Here is a 25,514-nt window from a genome sequence, read left to right as displayed (position 1 = left end):
CCTCCTCAGACCTCCAGGTAATTTAGATAAAGCATTTGTGCTCTTGCTCAACTTCATGATCAATATTTAACTGCTTTGGTATTATAAAGATACCTTGCTAACGAGCACACGGCACACACCGTCTGCTGGAGTGCACACTTGCTGGTAATTTTTCTCCCCCATAAGAAAGTAACATAAGACTGTATGCAAATAACAGCATCAGCAAGCAGCATGTTTATGTCAATGTGGGCAGAAAGGTTAAATCTGAACAAGCTACAGATAAAAAAATACAGTGTAGTTCTTGTGCAGCTGAAAAACTAGTGAAAGGTGGTTTGATTTTTCTGTTTCTGTGTGTATGTTGTTGTTTTTCCTTTTTTCCTTTTTTTCCCCCCCTACTTTGGTGGGAGACAAGAAAAATCTTCCTAAACAAGTCACATTGCCTGAAATAATATACCTGTATGATTAGACTTTTAATCTGGAAAATAGTTGTTGAAGATGTACAGCCTTTTGTTTGGTTTATGTCTGCTCTGCCCTGGTTTTGGCACCAGCAAGTGTAAATGTTGTTAGTCCTCTAGAGTCCAGAATGACAAGGCCAGCTGGAGTTCTGGAATGCCAGGTGACTCTCCTGTACTGCTGGTTTTATCAGAAGGAAACTGAGAGCTAATAATTTGGACAGTAACAATTAATGCTCCTTTATGCTGTAAAAAGGAGATGAGAAGAAGCCAAATAAAGTTTCCTGAAGGGACAGGTTTGTTACCGACCTCAGTGAGTGCAGAGTAAAATATGCTCCAAAATAGGTAGACTGCTATTTTTGCTGCCATTCTTCTGAGCAGAGGAAAAGCTCAGCTGAAGCCTGGAGAGCTGTCTGATGAACACCACAGCAGCTCAATGTTCCCCATGGCTATGTATGAATGACTTTAGGAGTCTGTCTTTCTGTCTGCCAGTAAAAAAAGAGAAAAAAAATAGGGTTTGGCCATTCTCTTCTTTCAGGCCAATTTCGAGCAGTGCTTTCTTATGGTTGTTCCAGCAGCCCTGCATGCAGATCCACTCTCAGCATTAGCCAGTAGTCAGCTCCCAAAGGAAACTGCTCACAACAGGTTTCAGAGCCTTGAATAGGATGTGACTCATGAACATGTGCCACCTACCCCACAGACATCCTGATGAGCCTACAGCATGTCAGCATTTTCCCATTGTTCAGAACCACATGCCAGCAAGTGCCCAGAAAGATTTCTTCTTCCACTGGGTCATTTCTTTTGTCATCCTGGGCTGCAGTAATCGGGTCAGACCAGGCTGAACTTTGTGCATTTGCGTGAGAGAGAGGAACTTTTACTGTTTCGTTTCAGTATTATTTCAGAGTTGATTTAATTAGCCCTTTTCATTTTTAGCTCATGCAGGAAGCATTCTTTTTTCTTACCCACTTAGCCAGAAACATCATGGGCAGTTTTATGGGCTTGCTACAAAAAATATCTGAGCAGCAGCCTTGAACATTCTATGACAGCAGTGTCTGGGGTGCTTCTATGCGGCTACACCTGCCAAGGCAGCCGTCTGTCTCCCAGGAGGATTAGGGTCAGACATTGCCCCCTCCTAATGATGAGAAAATAGGGGTTTTTATGTGAGCATATTTGGGCTGAGATATACAACAAGGAAACAAGCTGTTAATGTATTGGTTGTAACATATTCCAAAGGTGCGAGAAAAATAATTGCAGCTTAATTCATTGGGATATTGATACATCTGGTGGGGATAGTGAATAGCAGAGGATTGTTGCTGGTGTGTAATCAGCCACACTAGAAGCCAAATGCTGGTAAAGGCTAAAGCAAAATGGGATGGAATCTAGAGTTGCATCTTGGATCCCATGGCAAAGCTGTGGCCTGATCCAGAATTCAATGCCAAACTTCTTTTGGCTTCAAGAAAGTTGGAATCTGAAGGCTGGAAATTAACAGAATATTTACGTAAGGCTGGCCTTCAGTTTTCCATCAAAAATGCAGCATGAGGGAATTAGGAAGCTGATGAAAAGATGAATCGTGAAGTGCGAAACTTAGGTAGCACCTTGGCCATGGCAAAAATCTTTTAAAGCTGTGCATGAATATACATGGAAATGTACATTGGACTCATCTCCAAGACAGGAGTGCAAGAGTAATTGCAATTTATTTATGCAAACGCTGTTATTCATTGGACAGTGGTGCATTTTATCATAAGCAAATCTTTCTTCTTCTAAGCCAGTTTTAGCAAGAAAGGGATGTTGCTTCAGCTGCCAAAAAGCTATAGGAAGAACAATTTCAGGACACATTGGACTCCTTAAACACAATGCTTTTCTTTGCAGCTCAGTTTCTCCTGAGCTTAGGTTTATATTTTTCTTTCAAGAGCCTCGGCTTCCTTGAAGGCTTATTCCACTTGAGGAGAGATGTCCCTGTCTTAGTGTCAGCTTTGATTCAGAAGGTAATACTGCATGGATCCAGGGATCTGTGGCCTTTCCCACCAGCTGGCCATCTATCATTTCATTACAGTAAGGTTACCAAATTGATGTGTCCTGGCTAATTCTTCCAAAGCAGCCGTAGACATGTCCAGTACCTCACCGGCAACAGTGCACGCTGTCTCAATTGATAATACTCTGTGATAGCATTAACAGATGGCAGAACATGGCCTACCTGTGAAATCTGACCCACAGGGATCTTCTGACAGTGCCTGTTTTCTCAGGGAATTTTGTGAGACATCCTCTTATCTTTCCGGTCCAGCATGCAACTGTGTTTAATTTTTCATAGAAATAAAGGAAGGTATCTCACTGCTGGAATCTGGCCTTGTAACTGCTAATGACTAGCTAAGAAATGAAGATTTGCTGTTAATATTAATTCTTACCATTTCTTCAAATGAGACTGTAATGAAATTTGATATATAATTTTTTTAAGTACCGGCACAGGAAGTATTTTAGATTTAACAACTGCGGTATCTTTGCTTCTTATATTTTTCATTAATCTTGATGTGCTTAATTAGTTGCTGTTCCTCAGTGGAAATGTTTGACTAGAGTAGAATGAGACTAATGAAATCTCTTGGGTTGCTATTGCTGAAAAGGACTAAGTGCTAGAAGGACACCAAGCCTGGCTAAATATAGTTTTTGTTCATAGGTTAGCTCTATGTGGCAATATTTGCATATGTAAAAAAATAAAACAAAAATACTTGAAGATAAAAGCACAGAGTAACATGCTTTCATAATTTTCTGGTGTCTGATTCCACAGGAAGTGGTTCTTTAATTGTGACACCTAGTTTGTAGGGCAGGTATAGGGAATCTATGGGCAGACTGGAAGTCTGTGCATAAAAAGAGCTAATGGGACAAGTTAATTTCTGTTTTGGAAGCCCAGCATGGAGCTTTGAAATTACCAGCATGCCAAGACCAAAATGTGAAAAGCCCAACCCTAGGATAAGCAAAATAGGCTACAGTTTTGAAATTAGAAACAAAAAAGATAGAATTATGTTTGAGACATAACTCCATAACTGTGTAAAGTCTGAAATCTGAGGAAAAAATCCCTCTATTCCTAGCAGTGAGATCACCCACATTTGCAGTGGAATTTAGACTAGGTCCTACGTTTCCTTACTTTTGCCTGAGAAAAGTATTTAAAATTTTTAATTTGCTTGTTCAGAAGTCTGCATCCATGGCTTTCTTCATGTTTAGCCTGGGTATGGCAGTTATCATGGTATAAGGGCTTACACTGTATATTGGCTTATTTGAGACCAGATTCAATCTTTCTGTTCGTTGTTTGGAAGCAAAAAATAGCATTTATCTTCTCCCCAGCATTCGGCATTAGTGGTCACTACTGCAGAACTCCTTCCACGCTGTGATAACAGTATAACAGATAGTATCATCTGTATGTCTTCAGAAGAATAGGAAATAATGAGCCAGATTCACTTCTGTTACGGTTCCATTGAAGTTGGAGAAATTACATCAGCAGGAAGTTTGGCCTCCTGCATGTTAATTGAGCTCTTTTCAGTTCAGTGCTTTGTCTTAGTTTAGTTTTTAAATTATAGCCATAAATTGTGCCTAACAATGCTATATCAAGACCTGCACTACTGCCAAGTGCAGCCCCTCAGATCCAGTTCTTGCTGCAGCAGTGAGGTTGTGAGGCACCCTTGGACTGGTTTTTAAATAAAACACACCATTTTCAACCAGCAGTTACCTGGTACCTCTGTCTGCCGCGTTACAGCGCCTGATGAGACTTGTACCTCTTAAATGAAGAGTAATGTGGCAGAAGAATGGGGAGCATATGTCTGCCTAAGGAGGCCCAGGACTTGTCAAAGTGTGAGGACTACATGTCCTCAGGCAGGTGTCTTCAAGTGAGATTCATTGCCACAAGGGACCTGGTAAACAGATGCAAAGAAGTTTGGTTTGGATTGGTTTCTCCAGAGATGGCTGCCAACCTGGGCTGATGTGTCTATCTTAGTCTGTTTTCCTTTCATCACATGCAAGAAGAACAGCTGGGAAGGAAAAAGGGAGATGGCATTGCTAGAGGCTCCCAGGTATGGAGCAGCTGCTGTGAGAGGTTGGCAGTAATGGGGGAAAAGTGGCTCACTGAATTAGATGTGAACTTTGGTGTCTAATGTTCAACCGAATGCTTATGAAATGCTCCACAGTTCCTGGATGAATAAGCCTCATTTCTTTTGTGCATGTGTGTTTGAGAAAGTGTCTGTTTATCTAATTTATCTGGTTTTACTTTTACCTAACTTTATCTAATCAATCTTACATTACTGTATTCTCTGCCTGTAAGTGATCTCTCTTCTACTAGATTGCTCACTATTGTTACTGCATGTACAGCCTGAAAGCTGAAACAAATGATATCACAGCAATTGTTTTTTAGGTTTGTAATAACTAATGAGCATTGCCTACAATGATTGTCTTCAGGGGTAAACACATTAAAGCCCGGTACTTGTAAACTCTTTTATAACATATTAGCATAATAACATCCTGTAAAATAAGCATCTTCATAATCTAAGAACATCTGATGTTGGTCCATTAATTGCCTTCCTCTTTGGCTCAAACTGCCAGTGGTCTCCATATCCAGCCATCATTTACTGTTATAGCCAAGGAATTTCCTGCTGTTTTATAGAAATGACCAAGTTTAAATAATGTACTAGGGGTTTTGATTCTTTTCCTTTAAAAATACATTAAGCCCCATGTCAATTGGAAATCACATTGAAAAATGTTCCTGTATGCAAAAACCTAATAGAATTACATCTTGAAACCCTTAATTTTGTCATTAGCAATTGTTATTTCCTCTTACACCAAGTAATTAGTAGTACATGAGAAAAATATAATTCTTCCTTCATTTATTTATGGAAGTATCAAGGGTTACATTTGGAAATGGTATTATGGTACACATCTGTGTCTATTCAAATTAGGAAGATTTTAATGATACCTCAAGAATTAGAAAAGCAATTGCTTAACTAAACTTTGGGAATTCCTACAAATGAAGGCATTATGTTTATACAAGGTTTGTTTAATCTGTGAATTGTTGAATAATTAGTTTCATTATGCAGAAAAAATTAGATATCCTTGTTTCCAACTCTTTGTTGGTATTCTGTCATCAAGCTACAAAGAGCTCTGACTAACTGTTCTTCACTGAATATCATAATTACTGCTTTGTAGGTAATGTCCTGCTCTGGCAATGTGTGAAATTACTGTCCAGAGACACTCTGAAAGCTTAAAAGGTTCATGTGTTAAAAACTCCAGACCAAGTATTCATTTAAACTAGAGAGCTATTAAGACTTCACTATCCTATTCCATAGTTTTAATTACTGATACCTAAACCATGTTATGTATAATGTGGATCAATCTGACAGTTCCTAACTGCTTTTTTTTTGTGTCTTGGTACAAGCTTACCTTGTTGGCTTTATTATCTGGAAATACAATCATTACCTTATGAAGAGATGTTAGTTTCCCATATGGCTCATTTCCCTGTACCTGGAAATCGGTATTACATTCTAAGGATACCATTACATTTGTTAAGGAGAGTGAAGGTTTCAGAAGGTCTTACTGTCTTCTTCAGTGGTGGTTCTTCCCTACATTTGCCAGCCATGCTAAAAGAGAAGACCACCACAGTTCATGAGACCTCCTATTGTAGTTCATCTGCATGCCAGAACTATGGTTCAGAAGAAGCTAAGGCAACAATTCATGTTTCCAAAGCTATAAGTTGTGGCATGTTAGGATATCAACCATCAAAATAAACTCCTTCAAAACTCTTGAAAAATCAACATTTCTACACAGTGTGAGGTGAGCCCATGGGAGTTTCTGGGTTTTAGATCTGCTACTGCAATTGGGTGCTAGTCCAGGAATTTGATGATGAAATAAAAATGGTATACACATGTAGATCCATGTTTTGGCTTTTTAAACTGTCTTCCATCTCAAAGACAGCTGGGAGATGTTAGGATGGTTTTGGTTCTGTTTTTTTTGACACCAGTGTGCACCTTTTGGAAAAATGTTCAGTCTCTACTTTAAAGAGCACAAAACTGTCCTGAAAATTTGTGATGAGAGTCCAGGAAATGTGACTGCTGGGCAGAGAGCTGACCTGCTGAAATGGCTGCTTACAAGAGGCTGGTGCTTTTCAAGTACATTGACATCAGTGAATGTCTGGGTTCTCGACAATGTAGAATCTTTGACTTTAAGTAAATGCATTTGAGAATAGATTAGTTTGCAAGCACTTGAATTGATTTAATATGTGTTTACTCTTCAGATATTCACTGTGGCTGTTTACCTCTGCAAGATAAATATTTAAAATTGCATTTGAACCTCACATTAACATTTATGTTCGTGTCATTACAGTTTCCTTTTGTGAATGAGATTTACCTATCAGTCTTAAAGCTGTAATAAGAATGAGTTTATTTTTGTAATTTTCAGCTTCTCACGATAATCTGCCATAGGGTTGAATTAATTTTGTGGTATGTTTACTGCTCATTCATCATCAGAGTCACAGCAATGAAGCAGTCATCAGGGGAGAAAAGCATTGTTATTTTGTGAGCAGTGCCAGGATGACAAGCCTTGCAGTGGAAATCCACCTAGAGCACAGTGCAACCATCTATTCCTAGGCAGTGAACATGTATCAGGGGACTGAATGAAGGGTCTCCAGGGCCTAAATCATGACAGCTGAACAAGAAACTGGTTACAGGCATTTATTTCATTCTGGAGCTTGTCACCAGAGGGGAAAGGACTCAGGTTATGGCCATAGTTTTCAGTTTCCAGTAACTCATTGGCCAGGAGCAGAGTGCAGAAGTTCTCTGCTTCACCCATGGCTGCCCAAGTAGTGGCTTTTTTGTGGCTCTTGTGTGTACCAGGTTTGTGTCAGTGACTTAGGAGTGAAGCGGGTTCTTTTGCTGTCTCGGTGTTTGCTGATGTCTGAAAATAGTGCCACTACCTAAAGTAGTTAAACAGCTTCTTTCCAAGAAGGGATTATCCTGCCATTTTTTCAACTTTGCCTTATGTTCAGGAGTCCATCTGGCAGGAGCTGGGGTACTGCAAAGTTTAGTTTTTCCAGGTTCTTTTTTACTGAGGAAATCTGAAATTCCCTTGTGTCCAAACTAGATTTTTCTTTCTCCATTCTCTAAGGACTGATATGAATTCATATTGGTTGGACTTTGGAGTTTATAGTAAAATGCTTAAGTATAAATCTGAATTTCTGTACTTTGTGGAGATTTTTTGCAAGTGTTTCAGAACTTTTCCACTGCATAGACAGTTAATAGCATCATTATGAATATTTTAGATTTTGGAGTTCATGTAGTGTTAAGTTCTATCAAGTGAGCAGCATGGTTGTGTAATGGCATGTTTTTCATTTGCGGGAGCTCTGTGCTTACAGAAATATTGTGCCAAAATTCAAATACCAAGGTATGCAGTCAAGGCCCTTCTTGTTTTGTAAAGGATAAAGACTTTCATCTTTCTCCCTAATTTCCCACTTAATAATGGAAAATTATGTAATGGATAACTGAAAATACATTTTTCCCTCCCCTAAGAGAAAGAATGTAATTATGTAGCTGAGAAAGTCTGAGCATACAAAGAAGCAGATTCCAGCTAAAACACATTACATGGCAGGCAGTGTCCTGTTGTGGCTGGAAATCATTGCAGGATGTGGTCAGCTTCCAAATATTCCTTATTTAGGTTTGTACACTTTGATACACAAACTAAATCATATTCTACATTTTCTCCAGCACAGAGCACACCTCTGGTATCTTGTAAAGAATAGCAAGCAGTGATGGCAGAGATTTCTGTGCAAAGTACTTTTTGTGTTGAGCTTTGTATCGCCTGTGTGATACAATCTAAATATGCTGTTGTGCCTCTTTGCAACATGGATCAAACACTGTATCTTGAGCAAGGACAGATAATTGGTGCTCCTTCTTGGGAGATAGAAGATGGTTTAAGGCTGGACTTTTGGCATCAGAGAGATCACTCATATAACCAGGTTTTATTTTTTATCGCTCTTTTTCTGAAAGGCTACGGAAATGATACACCTTGATCAAAAAGCTGATTGCCCACAGGTCCTTTTGGTAGGAGATAAACCCTTGTTTTGCTGTATGTTACTTATTTCATAAAAGACATAGGATATTCAGAACAGTAGAAAAAGATACATTTACAAGAAGAGATACTGCTTGGACCAAATAATATGATCTTGTTTGATCTTTATTTTGGAGTGTGAGATGAAACTTTTGGATGTGTCTGCCTATTCCAGCAGTGACTGCAGCACGGAACTGTCATTATTCCCTTTCTGCTGCTTCTGTGGGAAGGGGCTGCCTGCCTGAAGAAGAACTCGTCTGTGTAGGTGAAGTTGGTAGGATCAGGCTGTGTGGCTGTCAGAAGTCTGGGCATTGTCCTGCCCGTAATGTGCAGATGTCTCTGGTGACCCTCCACTGACATTACAAAGAAAAGGGTCTGGAGTTGGTCCATTAATTCTGTGCCTATGAATCTTAACAACTGACATAAAGACATTACTCTGGAAAGCATCTGCATCCAGGTGACAATCAAGTCCAGGATGAGAGCAACGACATGATTAAAGTTAAGCATGTGCTTATGATATTACTGTGAACAAAGCCAGAGATGAACGCTGCTGCACTGCTTTCCTGGGTTTGAACTAGAGGAAATAAACCACAGATGAAGTGTCAGCCACATTCCACTTCTGGGTTTTTAGTGGGTCATTAAATCCTACTTGTCCATGCTTTATACAGAAAATTGTACTGGTGGGATGATAAGAAAAGAGAAAACAAAGATGTGAAGAGAGTTGTTACCTCCTGTAACTGGTTTACCTACTAGCTCAGCATGATGCTTCAGTGTAGATTGTTTGATATTTTGGTGATATTTGGAGAATGATGGGGGAAGTTTTGCAACCACAGAACTGGTCAGGAGCATCCTTGTCCTCCACAGATATGGAATAAGCCCGGTCAGACCAAAATCAATTGCAGTAGAAAGAAGTGCAGCAAATATTACTATATCCATAACATTTGCAGTAATTTGTGGCTCACAAATTCTGAATTATTTTTAGTCCTCAATTTCTTAAAAAGCTAAAGAAAAGTCAGTAAGAAATGGCAATGTCTTGCAATGAATAAGCATTGTATTTTAATTCTCTACTGAGAGTATTCATTAAAGGTTTCTGTAAGCCAAATACTTTGTAAAACAATTTTTTTTATTTTATTGTTTTACTCCCAAGACATATAACATTTTGACTGTCTCCAAAACATGTTCAGAAGAAGTCACTATGTCTGGACTTAACCATATTTATATTCGTTGCTCATCTTTCTTGCAGCAAAATGCACATAAAAGTTAATTTTAGAATAATACTATAATATTCATGGGGTTGCTGTAGGAACTTTGGATAATACAAACTATGCACACTCTAGTTGCAGAATAGAAATATAGAAACTTCTTGCAGAATATAAAAGTAACTTTGAATATTGATTTTAGCTACTAATACTTGTAATGTACTAATATGGTGGGCTGTTGTGAAAATGAATATAAAATCTAGCCCAATTATTCAGATATATAGCACTGAAGAATCTGGTTAAAGGGCTAAAAGAAAAAATGATAAAATTTATCTTGGACTGTACCAATAAACCATTAAAGAAGATATCTGTGTCAAATGGAGAAAGACACTGACAAGTAAAATATTTTCATGGCAGTGTGTATTGGAAAAAAATGCCGAATTAGATTGTGTTCTGACTTCACTGGTAATACATTTTATACTTTCTAAACATTTCATTCCCAGCTGATACAACACGTTCAGTGAGATGCTCTTAGTACTGACCTTTCAACAAATACAATTCTGCTAAAAATTCACATTTTATGCCATACAAACATGCGTTTATAGCTATTAATTCTTAAAACAGTGTATAGAGAATACAAAAAAGATTATTCTGGGTGAAATGAGAGAAATCACACAGACAAGGCTGGAGTGGTTGTTGCTTTATATCACAAGATTTATTGTACAGTTCTCAACACAGTATATGTTAAACAAAATTAGTATTAGTGAATCAGTGGTGGCAGGCAAATGTGGCATAATTATGAACTGCAAATGGTAGCACAGTCATTTGTTACTTATGCATTTAAGTCATTAATAATAAAAGTCATACACTGAGGTGTGGGTGCTGAAAATACTTTAGGAAATTATAGAACATAATTACATCTTCTCTCCTTTCAGGTACTTTTTCCCTGCCTGATTTGAATGTTCTATTGGTTATAGCTCTTTAGACCCTAAATATTCATAGTGCTTTGATCCTTAGCCAGCTCTTGTAAACTACAGTGGTCTATATCCTCCATTCGTGACAACCAGAGCAACTTCATGGATTTTCAGCTTCTTTCCTATCCTACAGGACTGTCTTGCTTTGTATCTGCTGAATAGCTGCCAGAAGACTTGCCATTGAGCTGGAGCTGGAAAAAATATTGAACTTTGTGAGTTTTGTCATTTCTATGGAGTGTGTGGCAGAAGTGACGATATGGCAAATGTTAATACTCCAGGGAAGACAACACAGAGCAAGGGTTTGTCATTTTGCATTTTCATTCCTGAGCTGGAGATAGCAGAAGGTGACCTGGAGGGTTGCCTGGGGGAAGGTGTCCCTTGATGTTAGTCGACATGACAGCCTGGGGTTACTCAGGCATACTCTGTTTCCTGCCCTGTGATTTTTTGTTGGACTGTGTCCTTGCAGGGCAGGTAACAGCCCTCCATGGTGGCAAGGCACCTCTGCTTTTCTTAGCCAGGTGACCATCCAACACTAGAGGGGTTTTGAACTGTAGAGTGGGGAAGGGACCCTCAGCTGTGTTTGAGAAGAAAGTGTGGTGCAGAGAGGAGAGTAAGTGGTAGATGTGCAAACATGGTGACTGCCAGCTGTGGGAGGGGGTGACCTGTGAGAGCGATGCTACTGTGCCCTTGGTGCATTACTGGGGAGGCAGAACTGATAAACAAACGTCCTGTTACTGTATGTGACAGCTGAACCTAAATGTAGAAAGGGAGAGAGGAAATGAATGTAACCCCCACATTGTGCTAAACAGTAACAAAATATTTTACGAGGGCCAAAAGTATCTCTTGGATGAGCTAGAGATTACATAAAATAATGACACCCAATAGATATGATTGTTGCTGAGTTGATGTGTGACCCTGCAGGGAATTTACCAAAGGGCCAGGTCAGCATTCAGCATGAGCAACATGTGAAGAGGGGGAAGTTGCTGATCTGCTTGAACAAATGCTCTCTTTGGGGTTCACTGGAGGCTCAGAATGACTTCTGACTGAAGGCCAATGTCCTCAGCTTAGTGAAGCCAGTGGCAAAACTCCCATTTTCCAGATGTCTCTCTAGATATCTAACAATCAGAAAAAAGAACTTCAGGCTTCAGTTCTCTGCTGCAGCCACAATTTATTTTGTGAAGATCATCTGGCAGTGATATTTTCTTCCTCCACCTGACATGCCCTCAGAGTCTATAGCCTGCTAGAGAGAAGCTGCTTCAAGTGCTGTGCAAAGTTCAGCCAGTTTCAGGCTGGTGATGTGGAGCATAAGAACACAAGATGTCTTGATTTTTGGCTGAGTATTCCTGGCACATCCCTTTCATCCTGCTCATGCACAGTTGCACAACTGAAATGTGGCCTTAAGAGGAATGCAGTGAGGAACAGTTGCCATGTGAGAAAAACAGTAACACTAAGACCCACATGCTTTTAATGTTGTTTTAATATATTTGAATTTTCAATGAAGAATTGTTCACAGCAATGACTTAAGACTCTTCTCCTTGGCTCCATGAACTTTCCCGTCTGAACAGCTTTGTCCAGTCTGCAAAGCAATTGCCTTTTCTTCTGAGATCTGCTTTAAGTGAGGTTTATTTTATACCAATTTAACATTTCCATGCTGATTAGTTGACACAATTTTATTAACTTATATTGAATGAGTTTTAAATGCAAATTGAATGGTTTAGCAAAATTACCAAACAACCAAATTACATCAGAATTAGGCTAGATAAATGAGAACAGTAAATGGATGGGAAGATCATCACCTGTGAAATAATAAATTAACAGAGCATCAAAACCCACTTTGATTGTTGTATAACAATTAGATAATGACAGTTTATCATTCAGGTAAAACCATTAGCTCATTCCAAAGTGCTTCTGGATGGTCTCCAATATAGTATGTGAATTGCTAGCATGAGGAGCTGAGGACAGCACATGAATCTGTCAGGATACAAACGTGATAAAAAGTTAATTTGTGCTCAGATTATTTACTGTTTCCTGCTATCAGTTTTGAAACAGGTTAATTTTCCAGGAGCGCTCAACTAGAACAGTGCAAGAGTCTTCAAATCTTTAAACTGACCTTGGGAACTGGTACAAAATCCTACATGTCTAGGCCTTGGTCCTGCTTTCATGTCTCTTTCTATTTGGATTACTGTCCAAATATAGAGGTCACTTAAAACTACAGGTCCCTTGTGACTGTGAGGATTGGAACTAATATATCCCATCACAGGGCATAATTAGACATGAAAGGCTAATTTAACCATGTGGAGGTTAGCTGAGGTTAACCAATGTGGTTTAGGGAATACTCACTATAATGGGTGGATTCTAATGTCGAATAACATTTTTCAGATAACCTTAAGACTGAAAAGTAATAATAAAGTTTAACTGGTAGGTAGTTTTAAGGAAAACCACTGTAACAGTAATGAGAAATATATACTGTGTGATGTGGTCCCTCTGTGCAGAGAGATAAAGCAACACAGGTATTGACTAGAGCCTGCAGACAAATGGAGGCAGTGGTGCAGCAATTTTTATTTGAAAATAAGATATTGGATATATACAAAAAGGCCTCAATCTGCACTGAAGCAAGGGTCTCTTATCATCTAGCTGGAGATAATAGAATAGAATGCTTTGAAGTACTATTAAAATGAATAAATAAAAAAATCCTAAAGCCTCAGCATAGCTGGAAGTTAGTTTTACTGATTGGGATGTCCATTGGATGGACTGCATAGGCTGAGGATTGGCACAGTTATGTCCTGTTACAGTGATGGGACATACAGTGTATGTATGTGTGTATGTGTGTATATATATATAAATGTATATGCAGATTTTTTCCATATTATGCTAGAAGGACAGATCTTTAGAACTCTGGAATTACTCAAATTATAGTTTGAAAGCCAGATTGTCCAAGAGTTTTGAAAGCACTTGATCTGAGAACTTGTTGATGCCTGATACCGGAATCACCAGACTGGAAAAAAGAGTCCTCTCAGTAAGCTTTGGAGTTCAGAAAACTGGGGCAGTACTGATCTATTTTCAGACATAACAGGAGATACAGCAAGGACTGCTATAAGGAAGCATAATGATGAGATTAATATTTTGCCACATTTTACTTCATTTTAAAATACAGTATAATAAAAGCTGCTTCCTGTGAAAGAAGAATGCAAATGAGTGTGGAGTGCATTCGCACACTGCTTTGCATACTAGCAGACTATATTATTTATATGGATTGAATTCACCCAAAGAATTTTTTGAATGTACATAGGAATTGAACTACAGCACAGCCCAATTAAATTGAAACCTAGGAGGGCAGTAACCCTGTTGGAAGATTACATTACCCTTCACTAAACCTCAAAGACCAAAACAAAGAAACCCTTCCAAAGATATGCTGGTCATAGGGATAAAATGCTTAAGCAAGGCATCCAATGTGCAAGCTTGAGATTAACAGGTCTTTATCTTTGTCTGAAATTATTTCATAAAGGGAATCCCAGCCCAGAGAGAGAGTTGGAAGTGCTGTGTGCCAGCCTGGGGGCAGGATTGTCATTAGCTGTGGTGCTTATCTGTGCTCTGCTGGTGCTGGCTGAGTCTGGAGGTCAGTCTTTCCCTTGGAATTTAAAGATTCCATTTTAATTAGGTTTAATCTTTTGCTACTGTAGATCCAGCTGTATAAATTATTTAAAAGGCAGGAAGTTTTTTTCTCAGTAATTAATGACAGGTTTGTCAGCTACCGTAACAGCCTGAGGCTTCACTTTCCTTGTGTAGTTCTGTAACCGTCTCATGATTACCTAATATAACAACCAGCCTCTATGGCATTATAAAATTATAATCGATGGTTTGTACCAGCAGCACTTGAAGGGGTGATACAGCAGTAGTGCTGGATGTATTTACTGTCACAGAGAAAATAGCCTGGGGAGGAGAGAGCAGCCGCCTGTCGAGATTTCACTGCTCAGGAAATGTTGAGAGTTACTAGGATCATCGAGGCTAACCAATTTTATGTCCGGTATTAGTCAGTGTTTCACCACACCTGAGAGATCACAGAGATAGTTCGAGCAGACAGAACACCCAGGTGGAAGTGGTAATAATAAAGAATCCTACACAAAAGCCTTTTGCCTTCTTTCTTCCATTGTCTGCTTGGTAAGAGAATACTGTTCTGTTAAGTGTCCTGTGGATGTTCCTGTGGATGACTTGCTGTCCTCCTAAATCATCATAATACCAGAGGTCAGATCCTTAACTGAAGCCTTCTCCTCCATCAGGTGTTAGAGAGTCTCTCTTGTGGGGCCTAATCGAAGGATCTGGGGTTTCTGCAATGTTAGAGAAATGCAGTTCATCTGTCAAAGCTCAGCAGTGAAAGTTATACTGCAGCAGCCTGCGTGTCTTTGAACATTGCACCAGGTATTTGATGTCTTTACACCTTGGTCTTACTTACCTTTTTGATTGCAGCTAAACTGGAGCCTGTTCCCTAGAGCTTGAAGCCTCTTCCTTCCACACTCACTGGCAATACTAAAATGATGCCCAGACTTCCAGGATGTGGAATGCATGTGTCCAAGCATACCATGACAGAAGCAGCAGAAGGGCAATTTGTGGCTATGTACTCTTGAGGGTTTTTTGTAAGCCTTTGCACTGAAGGGCTAAAGACTGTCTCAGTGCTTTCTGGGAATCCTAAGGCAGGGTAGGAGCTGTCATCTATGGAGATCAAAGATGGAATATCAAGAAAGGAATGGAAGGGGAATGGGGTTGGCATCTCTCAAAGTTAATACAAAAAGCTCAGCCCAATGTGACATCAGTGAACTGTGTGTGGGTTTTTTTTGGTAGTGTTGCTCCTCATCCCATGTTGCACAGGAAGTACTGGGAGGAAGGTGGGTAGGGCTTTGCCAAGGTACTGCATTGTGTGGTGATGGAATCACCCTTTCTGCTGGTCTTGTGAAGCCCTAGGTGATGACTTTACATTTGAAAGGAAAAAAGAAGAAAAAATTTGCCAAGATATCTTCTATAAATAGATCCTTTAGTGTTGCGGTGGCTAAGTCCACTTTACACCCCCCATGTTACTATGAAGTGGTCTCTCCCCACACCACTGTGCTAGAAAGTTCTCCCTTTACCGAGACCCCACTGGTCACTGGCTCTCTCCCCCTGCCCTCCCTTCTCCCACTGGCCCCTGGTATGTCACTCACTCTTGCCTCTGCCTTCGGGAGAAAACCACGTATGGGCTTTTGTTCTTGGTTCTTTTGCCTCTGTTTCCCTTCGAGTGTGTTGGTTCCATTAAACACCTCAGAACTGCAGGCAGAGAACCCCTCTCCTCTTTTCGTCTCCGGTTCGTGCTTAGACTGTGTGCGAGCGGCTGTTCGTGACCACCTGCGAGGGCGAGGCCAGTGCAAGCGTGGCTGCTGGCACAGCGCCGCCTCAGTGTCTCCTCCAGGGACCCTGTGGGAAAACATGGCATTGATCCACCGATGCCCTGCATTACTATAGGCCTGATTTTTTCTCATCTTCTCCCTAGCAGTAGAGAGGTATCTGATCTTTCGTATATTTTTAGATGTTTCATAAATGTGAAAATCAAGAAAAAGTTAAAAGTGAAACCCAGTGCTAATACCTTGATTCTGCAGCATTCCATGGACAGGTTTTAAGTGTTTTTGTCTACACAGTTGTAAAATCCGGTTTAGGGTCTGGTTGTGGTGACTACCAAAGCTGTCATGTAGTTTTCCACTCTGTGTGGAGATCTGATGTATCAGCTCTACATTGCAAAGCCACTGGAGAGTTAAAAATGTATAGAATCCATAAAATGCTGTGATCTGTTGGTTATAATGGCAGAAGTTACTGTTTTGGCAGCCTGGTCTGTAACCCCTGAGGCACTGAGGAACTGGTGTATCTGCGTATTGCTTCATGCCATTAAGTGAATTAGAGAGAAGATCTGAAAAGGTAAAAATCCTGAGCCTCAGGAGGCTTTGCCATCTGCATTTTCCTCCTGCCCCTGCTGCGAGCTGGGATGCAGGTACATAGGCACGGCCAGTGGCTTGACCTTCCTTTGCTCACAGACGCTGGAAATGAATGTGAATGACTCAGTGTCTGTCTGAGAGAACGAATCCCACTCCCACGGTTTCAGCTGGAAGTTACGCTTTTAAAAATTTGATGGCCCTTAAAGAGCAACTCCATTCACATTTAAATTTTGCCACCCCATGCATCTTACTTTCAGGATGATTCAGGCTGCTTCAGGAGTAAATGAGGGGTGCGTGAGAACAAGCCATAAGAATTATGTTATCCTGATCTTTTGCTCCTGTCAACCTTGCTGATGTGCAGTGAAATATAAAGGCTTTAGAACATAATTCACTGTTAGACGTTAAAGAGAAAAAGTTCAGCTATTCATAAATTAATATTAAATCTGTTTTCTGCAGCCAGTGTAAGGCTGGTGATGACTCACTTGCCTGTACTTAGTAAAGAGCAATGCTCTCTAAAGAATCACATCCCATCGTTTCTGCTGACAGCTATTAAGAAAAATATTTAAAATACCTCTTAAAACTGTATATGTAATTCTTGGTGAAGTGACATTACATTATTTTCGTTCAGTCATCACCCTGTGCTAGGACTGGAGTTTGTGACACACTAATTAGCTCTGATTTAGCACAACCATTATTTTTTGAGTTAATGGTTAGCAAATGTTGTCTAATATCATTACATAACCATTAATATGACTAAGGTAAAAAATGAGTTAAGTAAAAATGGGAGGAAAGTTAGCATGGCAGTTTGGGAATACAAATAGGATTTTGAGTTTCCCAGCATTAAGTTGAATAAAACGTCTGCACCATCCATCTTTAGAAAATAAAGCATGAAGATGGACAATTTCTGATATATTAAAAGCTGCAGTTAAGGGTGAAATTCGTTCATTTGCAGATGGACAGCTCCAACTCTGTGCATGATGCGTTGTTTGTATTGCCCTAGTCCATGGTATTATGTAGCATGTAGGAGGGAATTTTTTCCAAAGAGTTTGATCCCTGAAAGTCAAAGCTTTCAGGGAAGGGAGGATCTGCTCTGCCTCTTCCCCTGAGGTGTCTGTTGTGCACTCTTCTGTCTTGGGACAGTTTAAACCGTACTGGGTATCAGCTGAGCAGTTTCTCCAGCCTCCAGACTGGTGTGGACGGGTGCTGCTGAGTCCTGCCAGGGCTCCTGGGTGAAACAAAGGACTGTTTGAAGTAATGACTTCGATTTGCTTTCTTCTTCCTTTTTCTGTCTGATGTTCTGAGAGCTCCTGTGATTGAGTTGTGATTTCTGCCTCTTCTGCCTGCCTGCCCCACTTCTGAGACTGGAGCAAGGAGAGGCAGAGGGTGACATTTGCTGGCTAGGATATATTCTCTGGACCCTGGATCACTATGGGCAGAACTGCCTATGGAGGCCAGAAGAAAAACTGCTTAGAGGGAGCCAAAAAGACTGGTGCTAGGCAGGGAGGGAGTAGGGAAAATGCTAAAACCAGAATTGGTACATAAAAATTGAGTCAAGATCCCCCAGACTGGTTTTCTCATTTTTCTTTATATGCAGTGAATTGTCTGGGACCTGAAGCCAGGACATAGAAAGTTGTCTCTCTCCTACGTCCTTCACCTATACAGGCTGCGACTTAAAGAGCAGAAATAATCAGCAAGTCTGAGCTAAATACCCCCTGTCCCTCTCAGATCACCACAGCAAAGTAGGACAGCATGGAATAAAGGGGGCATTCCCACCAAAAAGATCCAATAATGCTTTGGGGAAAAAAGGATTTAAAATGTTCTTTTAAAATAAGTTTTGGTGATTGTTTTGTTCTCTATTTATAAAGGATATTTTGCCTGCAGGGAAGCTCTTTGCTTCTCTGAGTTTATCTAAGAAGATTAAGCTCCGAAAGTTCATGTCTAAAAAGCTCATCTGTGTTCATCTGTATTCCTCACCTTGAACATGTAATCTGATGAGTGGTTTTGGTATAAATATAGAGATGGCTTTTGACTTGTCTGAACTAAGCTCAAGACTTATCTCCAACTAGCAGGAGGTGGAAACACTGCTGGGGTGGTGTGTTTGTCAGCAGGAGGTGTAAACTGTTTGTGTGCCAGCACACCGACATTCTGTAGTGTTTGTCTCGCCAGTCTGTGCAGAGGAGGAGAACAATGCTCGTGTAACAGGATCCACTCAGGAAAGTCTTTGGTGGATACACCGACAGTTCAGTTCAACAAGAAGAAGATGGCAGAGGGATTTCTGAGAGCCACTACCTCACATGCCTGATATCAATTCCCTGCCCCACTGTTCTTGTTCTGTCTGGGCATGGAACAGGGAATGAGTTATTTGCAAGGAGACACCTGCACTTGCTGGTTTGACAGTGCACGTTGGGGTGTGCCTCGGTAAGAGGCTGCAGGATTATCCTTGTAGGTTGTCAGTTCAGTTCTGCTCCCCCAGTGCATCGCTCCTGATGCAGGGGGGAAGCAGGCAGTGGGTTAATCCAGGCTGGCCACCTACCCCTGCCTGGTCAAGCTGCTTTGTTTTCCCTGTGGAATCCCTTATTCCTGGTCACCGACTGCTCAGTTGTTACCTTTCCCTGCTTTTTGAGGACTCACAAAAATGAGCAAAGGGAAGGAGAGAGGAAGTACCTTACTTTTAAAATCTTACTCGACCACCATGCAGGTTCTTCACTATGCAATGGTACAGACCTGAAAACCTGTGAGGCACAATTAACTGCATTTAAAATGTTACCCAGCATCAATTCCTAAAGGCTCTATGATCTAAAAGGAATATGTGTGTCCTGGGTTCCAGCAGTGATCTAATTTTCTGTGTAAATACTCAAACAGGTCTGTTACAAAAAAATTACCTCTAAAAATACTGGTAAAATTTTGATTACTACGAAGCTTTACAGGGGATTTTGAGTTAACCACCCAAATTAATTAAGTGAAAATTTCCTAATTTGTTTATTATGTTAATGATCTGAATTAATTTATTGTAATTTAGCATGTACTACTAAAGATTTATTATGTTTCCCACCAAATGACTTAAGAGCTATAAATCCCATGCTTAACTGTAATTAGTAGAGACATATTTATCGAAAGGGATAATTACATCTGATAAAAGTTCTTCAGTTAGGCTTAATTAAAACAGATTATTCCCCCATAAATGAAAAGTAAATATGGTAATTACTGGATAGATATTCATTGCAAAAATGAATATCTCAGCTTTTTAATTTTCTTAAGGGGTGGGTAACTCAACTAAATAACTGATTGTTTCTCAATAAAGTGTAATTAACAATCCTTAGGAAACAGATATTTTTATAGGAGTAAACATTTTGCTAGCTAATGACTAAAGAATAGACACTAGTCAGAAAAATCAACCATTAACTTTTTTTTTTTCTTTTTTGGGGTGGACTGTTGCTGCTTTGAACTAATGAAGAGCATGCTAGGAAAATTATATTTTCTTGCAATAAGACTGAGCCCAGTTTATCTAAGTAGCAGGACTGAGGAAAACCCACAACTTTTTGCTGTTGATAATATGTACTATAGTTTCTTAGGCATACACCAAATTTACAGTGGTTTCTGATGTTAACAATTTCTTTAATACGCATCACTGCACATGAGGAGATTAGATTGTAAATCTGTTTTTTCATAATTTATTAGTACACTCTGTTAAAAGCACTTTCTGCAGAGCTGTCACTTGTAAATCAGATTCCAAAGAGGGGTCAGAGCTGAGAGTAGCAAAAATGTAAACATGCAAAACCAGATCCTTTTCTTGGCTGAAATTACTAATTAAAAATACTTGGAGACGTGGGGGAATAAGTGGGCTCTAACTCCTTGATTCACAGTCATCTGGGTATAAATGAGTGGAAACAGAGACATTTAAACTCAGATCATTGCCACAGAATGTGGCTTTCTACTGAAGAATTAGTACAGTGTTTTGGCTGGAGGAAAGGTTGGTTTTCCCCATAGTACTTAAATTTTCCAACATTACTAATATGCTGTGTGAATTGGCTGCAATTTGGCATGTCAGTGAGAGCTACTGCTGTGTCTCCTGGGATTTTTAATTGTGGTGGTACACAGTGAAGGATGTAAAATTTTGGGACTGTGTGTATGAAGTACTTCCAATTGTTGTAGCTTGTGAAAGGTTTTGTGGATGGAAATATGTGGGTAAGCTCAGGCAGCTGTGGTTGCCCAAGTCCTCTGGGAGCACACTCCAAGGTCTCGCAGGGAAGTGTCCCAGGAAAATGCTGATGAGCAGAGTGGCTGGGGAGGAGTGGAGGTTCACTGGGATGCAAAGCTACAGAGTGAAAACTTGATTCAGGTGTGTCTTATTCAAGTGTCCAGAAGGTCTGGAAGGAACTGGTGATATTTTGGTGAAGAGTGTGTATGCTAAGACATGAAGATTTTGGTGGTGTGATGTACACTATTTACAAATTAAGATAGAGTTTTCTCAGTAACTCATAGTAAAACAGGAACAGAAACTTAGAATAAGTCAAAACTCTCTCACAGGTGGCTGAAGCCCTCTCTCCTCCTGCAGGTACTGCCAAGCCCATGATGGGGGCTCAGACCTGTGATGTGGCAGGAGCCTCACCCCAGTGCCGCATCCCCATGTATTCTTCCCCACAGTAATCAAATGAAACATTTCACTTTGGCATTGCACAGCCACACTGCATCAAGAAAAACTTTTCAACCTGTTGTTACAAAGAAGCATTTCTCATGAAAAGGTGTGACCTGAATTTCAAGGTTAAACAACAACAAAAAAAATAAATTAAATAATCCATATAGTGAACCCAGGATTATTTTCTTTTGGTCAAATGAAATGCTCTGGATCAATCCAAAATGAATTTTGCAGAAATCCCCCAACAAGTATTTCAGGTTGAGCAAGACAAGTCCCTTCCATCTCCTTAACATGTTTTTCATTGATCACTTCCACACAGACAGCACAGGGTGAAAGTCAAGGCTGTGGGGTCAAGAGGTGTACCTTGAAGTCTAGGAAGGAAGGAAACAAACAGGTTAGGCTCATTTACTGAAAGGACCTGATTTCTACAGCTCGTGTTTAAGAAAAGATTTTGCTTTTTGCAAAAACAATCCCTGTATACAGGAGGAGAGTAGAAATCTTTGAAATCTCAGAGCAATAAAAGGTTTTTTTCTGAATTGAAATGAAATTAACTGAGACACAATATTTAATTAGACTAATATGCTGCATTCTTGGCAAATATAATTGCATAGACCTTGTGTTTACCTGCTTTTTAGACAATTCATGGTGTATGTAACAATTTAACATATAGCTGACAGTCAGTGATTAACGTAATTAATGGTAAAAGATGAAGAGGTATTTAATCCAAACTGAGTTAAAACTCCAGCATACATTCATTATTAATTGCCACTCAAATTAGGAGCATTTCAGCAAGTCTGTGTTATATAGCACAACTTCTACAGCTTGAAAACCTGAAAATGCAAATGGAAAGGTTTGTGCTTCTGCTTTTGCATCTAGAAGAGAGTAAAAGGAAACAGTTTGCCTGGACTGCTCCTCATTTTCCTAACTTGTGGGAAATTATTTAGGAGAGTATTTTTCAGGTAATATATCTTGGTTTTGCTGTGGATGGCAGACCATTGCAAGGAACTCAGGACCTTTTGAAATGCTGGTTTTGAAGCTCCCTTTAGTGAATTGAGCTAGGGCACTCAAAACAGCACTTGAATTCCAGTGCTGTGGGAAAGGCTGTTATATGAGTCTCAAGACTGAATTATGTGTGTGTATTCTAGGTTTGCTATGCACTTTGATCACTGTCGTTAGAGATCAAGATTAGCAGCTTTTCCACCAGGGATGCTCTGTACCCCTGCTCCTCCACTAACATCAGTCCTGGTCCTTGGGAGCTCAGTACACTTTGTTCTATGGTATTTGACTCCCTGCTCATGTAAGAGAGAATTACTCTGGAAGTGACTTGTACTAAGTGAAGGAAAAACCGCAAGCTGAAGACACCAAATGTGACTGTGTCTCTCAAACAAGCCTGGTGCTACATTACAAAACAGAGCCTGGGTTGAGACTGAAAAAGGCTGTACAATGGAGGCTGTGATTTTTTCAGAGCAAAGAGAGAGCTGGTGCTTGCCGTATGAAGCAGCTGAAGAACCTGATTGTCATAGTCCAGTGTTGGTGGATTCTTGGAGTTTAATTTGGACTAAACCATAGTAGGATCTGGTTCACTTTATATTTTAAGGAAGAGTTTGTATCTTCATTTTGACAGGCTGTTTTCCATGTTTTCTCTGCTGTGTGACCTGGGTGATAAACACACACCAATGAATTTTTTTTTTTTCCAAAATCAGAAGAATTTTATTTATCATTCTTTCATTTTTCCCATACTGAATGGCAAAGACAAGACATTTCAGAATGGTGAGTTGGAGATATGTGTATACAGATATGCTTGTGTTTCCTCTTAAAGACTTTCCCGTCTTGACATTGAGTTTCATCTGCCATTTTATCAGCCCATTTTTTTATGTGCAAGATACTCAGAACCTAAATTGTCTGTGTTTTGTATATTCAGTATAGAACAGACAAAATAGTCAGTTTTGTATATTCAGTAAAATTGGTCACTTAGGATTCCCATCAATTTTCCTGTCACCTGTGAATGCATTGAGCAGATCCCATGGAACAGATGGCTCCTTCCCATGCTGGGTTTGCAGCCTCTGGCCCTGTTAGTGGGTTCAGGAATACCACTGTGTCTCATCCCAGGACATCTGAAGCTCTTGAAGAGCTTTTCATGAGGAATATGACCCATATTTGGGTCAGCTTTTCTGAAGTGGAGGTAAAATAGTTCACCTAGGTCATTCCTCCAGTTTATTTGTGAGCCAAGATTTCTTTCAATACCCAGGTTGGTGCATTCTCACAGTTTTGTATTTAAGTGCCTGCTAATTGTTTTCTTTGTTGCAGTTTTAGCCAACCAGTCAGATTAAAGGACCTAGCTCTTTCAGTCTTCTGAAAAACCTGTTAAAAATTGCTGTCATTTTTTTCATTTTTTCCTGTCTTTAATACTGAACTGAAGATAAGTGATAGGGTACATGCCACAGTAAGTGCTTTGGCAATTTCATATCCAGTACCGTGTTGGTGCTGGTAACTTGTTACTAGTAATTTTATTCATTTATTCTGAAACTTCTCTTACTGACATTTCAGTTTGACACAATTTCTCAAACATAATTCTGTGCAGAAAAGGAAAAAAAAACCTGACAAAACCACACAAAAACCCACTCTGATATCAGAACATCTTTAATCTCTTCCATCAAGAAAGCTGATACAAAGAATGCAGCTATGGCTGTATTTTTCTCCCCCCCCCTTTAAAATTTTTTTTGGTTAATTTTTGCTATGGTTTTATCCTCTTTCCATCTTTCTTTAATAGCTCAATTTCTTATCAGCCCTGCCGATTCTTCAGTAGGATTCCTTTTTGAGTTGTGGATTTAAAAATTTTTTGCTATTTATTTTTTGTGACTTTGGCATGTTGATTTGTTTTTGTTTGTCTGATGTATTTTTGCCTACTTTCTTAAACTTTCTATCTAATGTTTCTGAGTTGAACTTTTAAACAAGGACCTCTTATGAGCCCTTTTTCTTTATTTTTTTATCCTGTTTGACCACATCACCAATTTATTTGATCTTTTTGAAAGAATAAGTAGCAAGTATTTCTTCTGAATGTCTCCTGTGGTTCACTAAATAGGTCCCATGCCTCCCATAAATGCCTTGCCTTTCATCTGCAATTTCTTAGTTTCCTAATAATAATCATTTTTAGGCAGCTCTTGTTTTTAGAGTTAAGCATTACTGTAGCTCTCATCTGCCTTATGGCATCACTCAGTTACATTGTAAAGAGCACTGCTGCTGATCCTCCGACGCACGCTCGCCATTTCAGCTCAGAGGAATTTTCTAGAACAAATACTTTCCTCACAAGTATGTTCTCAACTCTGCGTTGGCTGTTTGCTCTCTCTGATCTTGCATTCTACAACAAGCAGCTTTTCTGGGGTCTCCAGCATTCTGCCTCCTTGTAGGTTTAGTTTTGCCTCTTGGACTTCCCTCCTGTCCCTCTTGGTCTTGCTGACACCCCAGCTTAGTAGTGACAGCAAGTTAACTCTGCTTCAAGAGTCTGCTGATGTTCCTGCACCTAGCTGCAGGATGTATTTATTACTATTTATTACTTTTGTATCGTGTGCTTATATCATTCGCCTTTTACCAAAAAGTAGGGAATGTTTGAAATAAGTCTTGGAGAGGAGAGAAAAAGGTGTACTGGCTGCTTCTTGCGTGGAGAAATCTGGAGGCGTTAGGAATGGAGTTTTCTTTAGAATTCTATATAAAAGCACACAAAGCTTGGGCTTTTATCTAAGAAAAGGAAAGAAAGCTCCTTTTTTCCTGAGCAACTCTACTTGTAAATGAAAAGAGTTTACCCTAATCCCTGTGGTAAGAGATGATGAAAACCAAGAAATCCAACAAGAAAAGGCCTTTTTCTGCAGCAGCACAAGAATCCTTGGGCCACTTAATTATTCCTTTCTTCAGCAACTTAAATTATGAAATCTCTTGAATATTCTTGACCTATAGTCGAAGAATATGATTACTCATCCTCAGTATTACATTTCCTTATGGAATGCCCCATCCTCTGACAGCAAAAGGTTCATTGTAAGAGACTTAATAGTGCCTGAAGGTTTAATAACCTCCGAGGGAAAAAACAGCTTGAAGACAATGATTGCTAAAAGCCAGAGCATTTTCTTTGACATATTACGCCGGGCAAGACTGGACTATGGCTGTTATTGAATTACTACTATATAGGAAGAAGCAATGAATTGATCTTGTGAGTTTATTTCTCAGAAAATGTTTTAATTTCAATGTGTGTGTTC

This window comes from Corvus kubaryi, unplaced genomic scaffold, assembly GCF_017639235.1.
Source record: "Corvus kubaryi isolate FWS band 111438036 unplaced genomic scaffold, C.kubaryi_AGA036_p1.0 136, whole genome shotgun sequence".
Lineage (NCBI taxonomy): Eukaryota > Metazoa > Chordata > Aves > Passeriformes > Corvidae > Corvus > Corvus kubaryi.
This window is presented reverse-complemented; position numbering follows the sequence as displayed.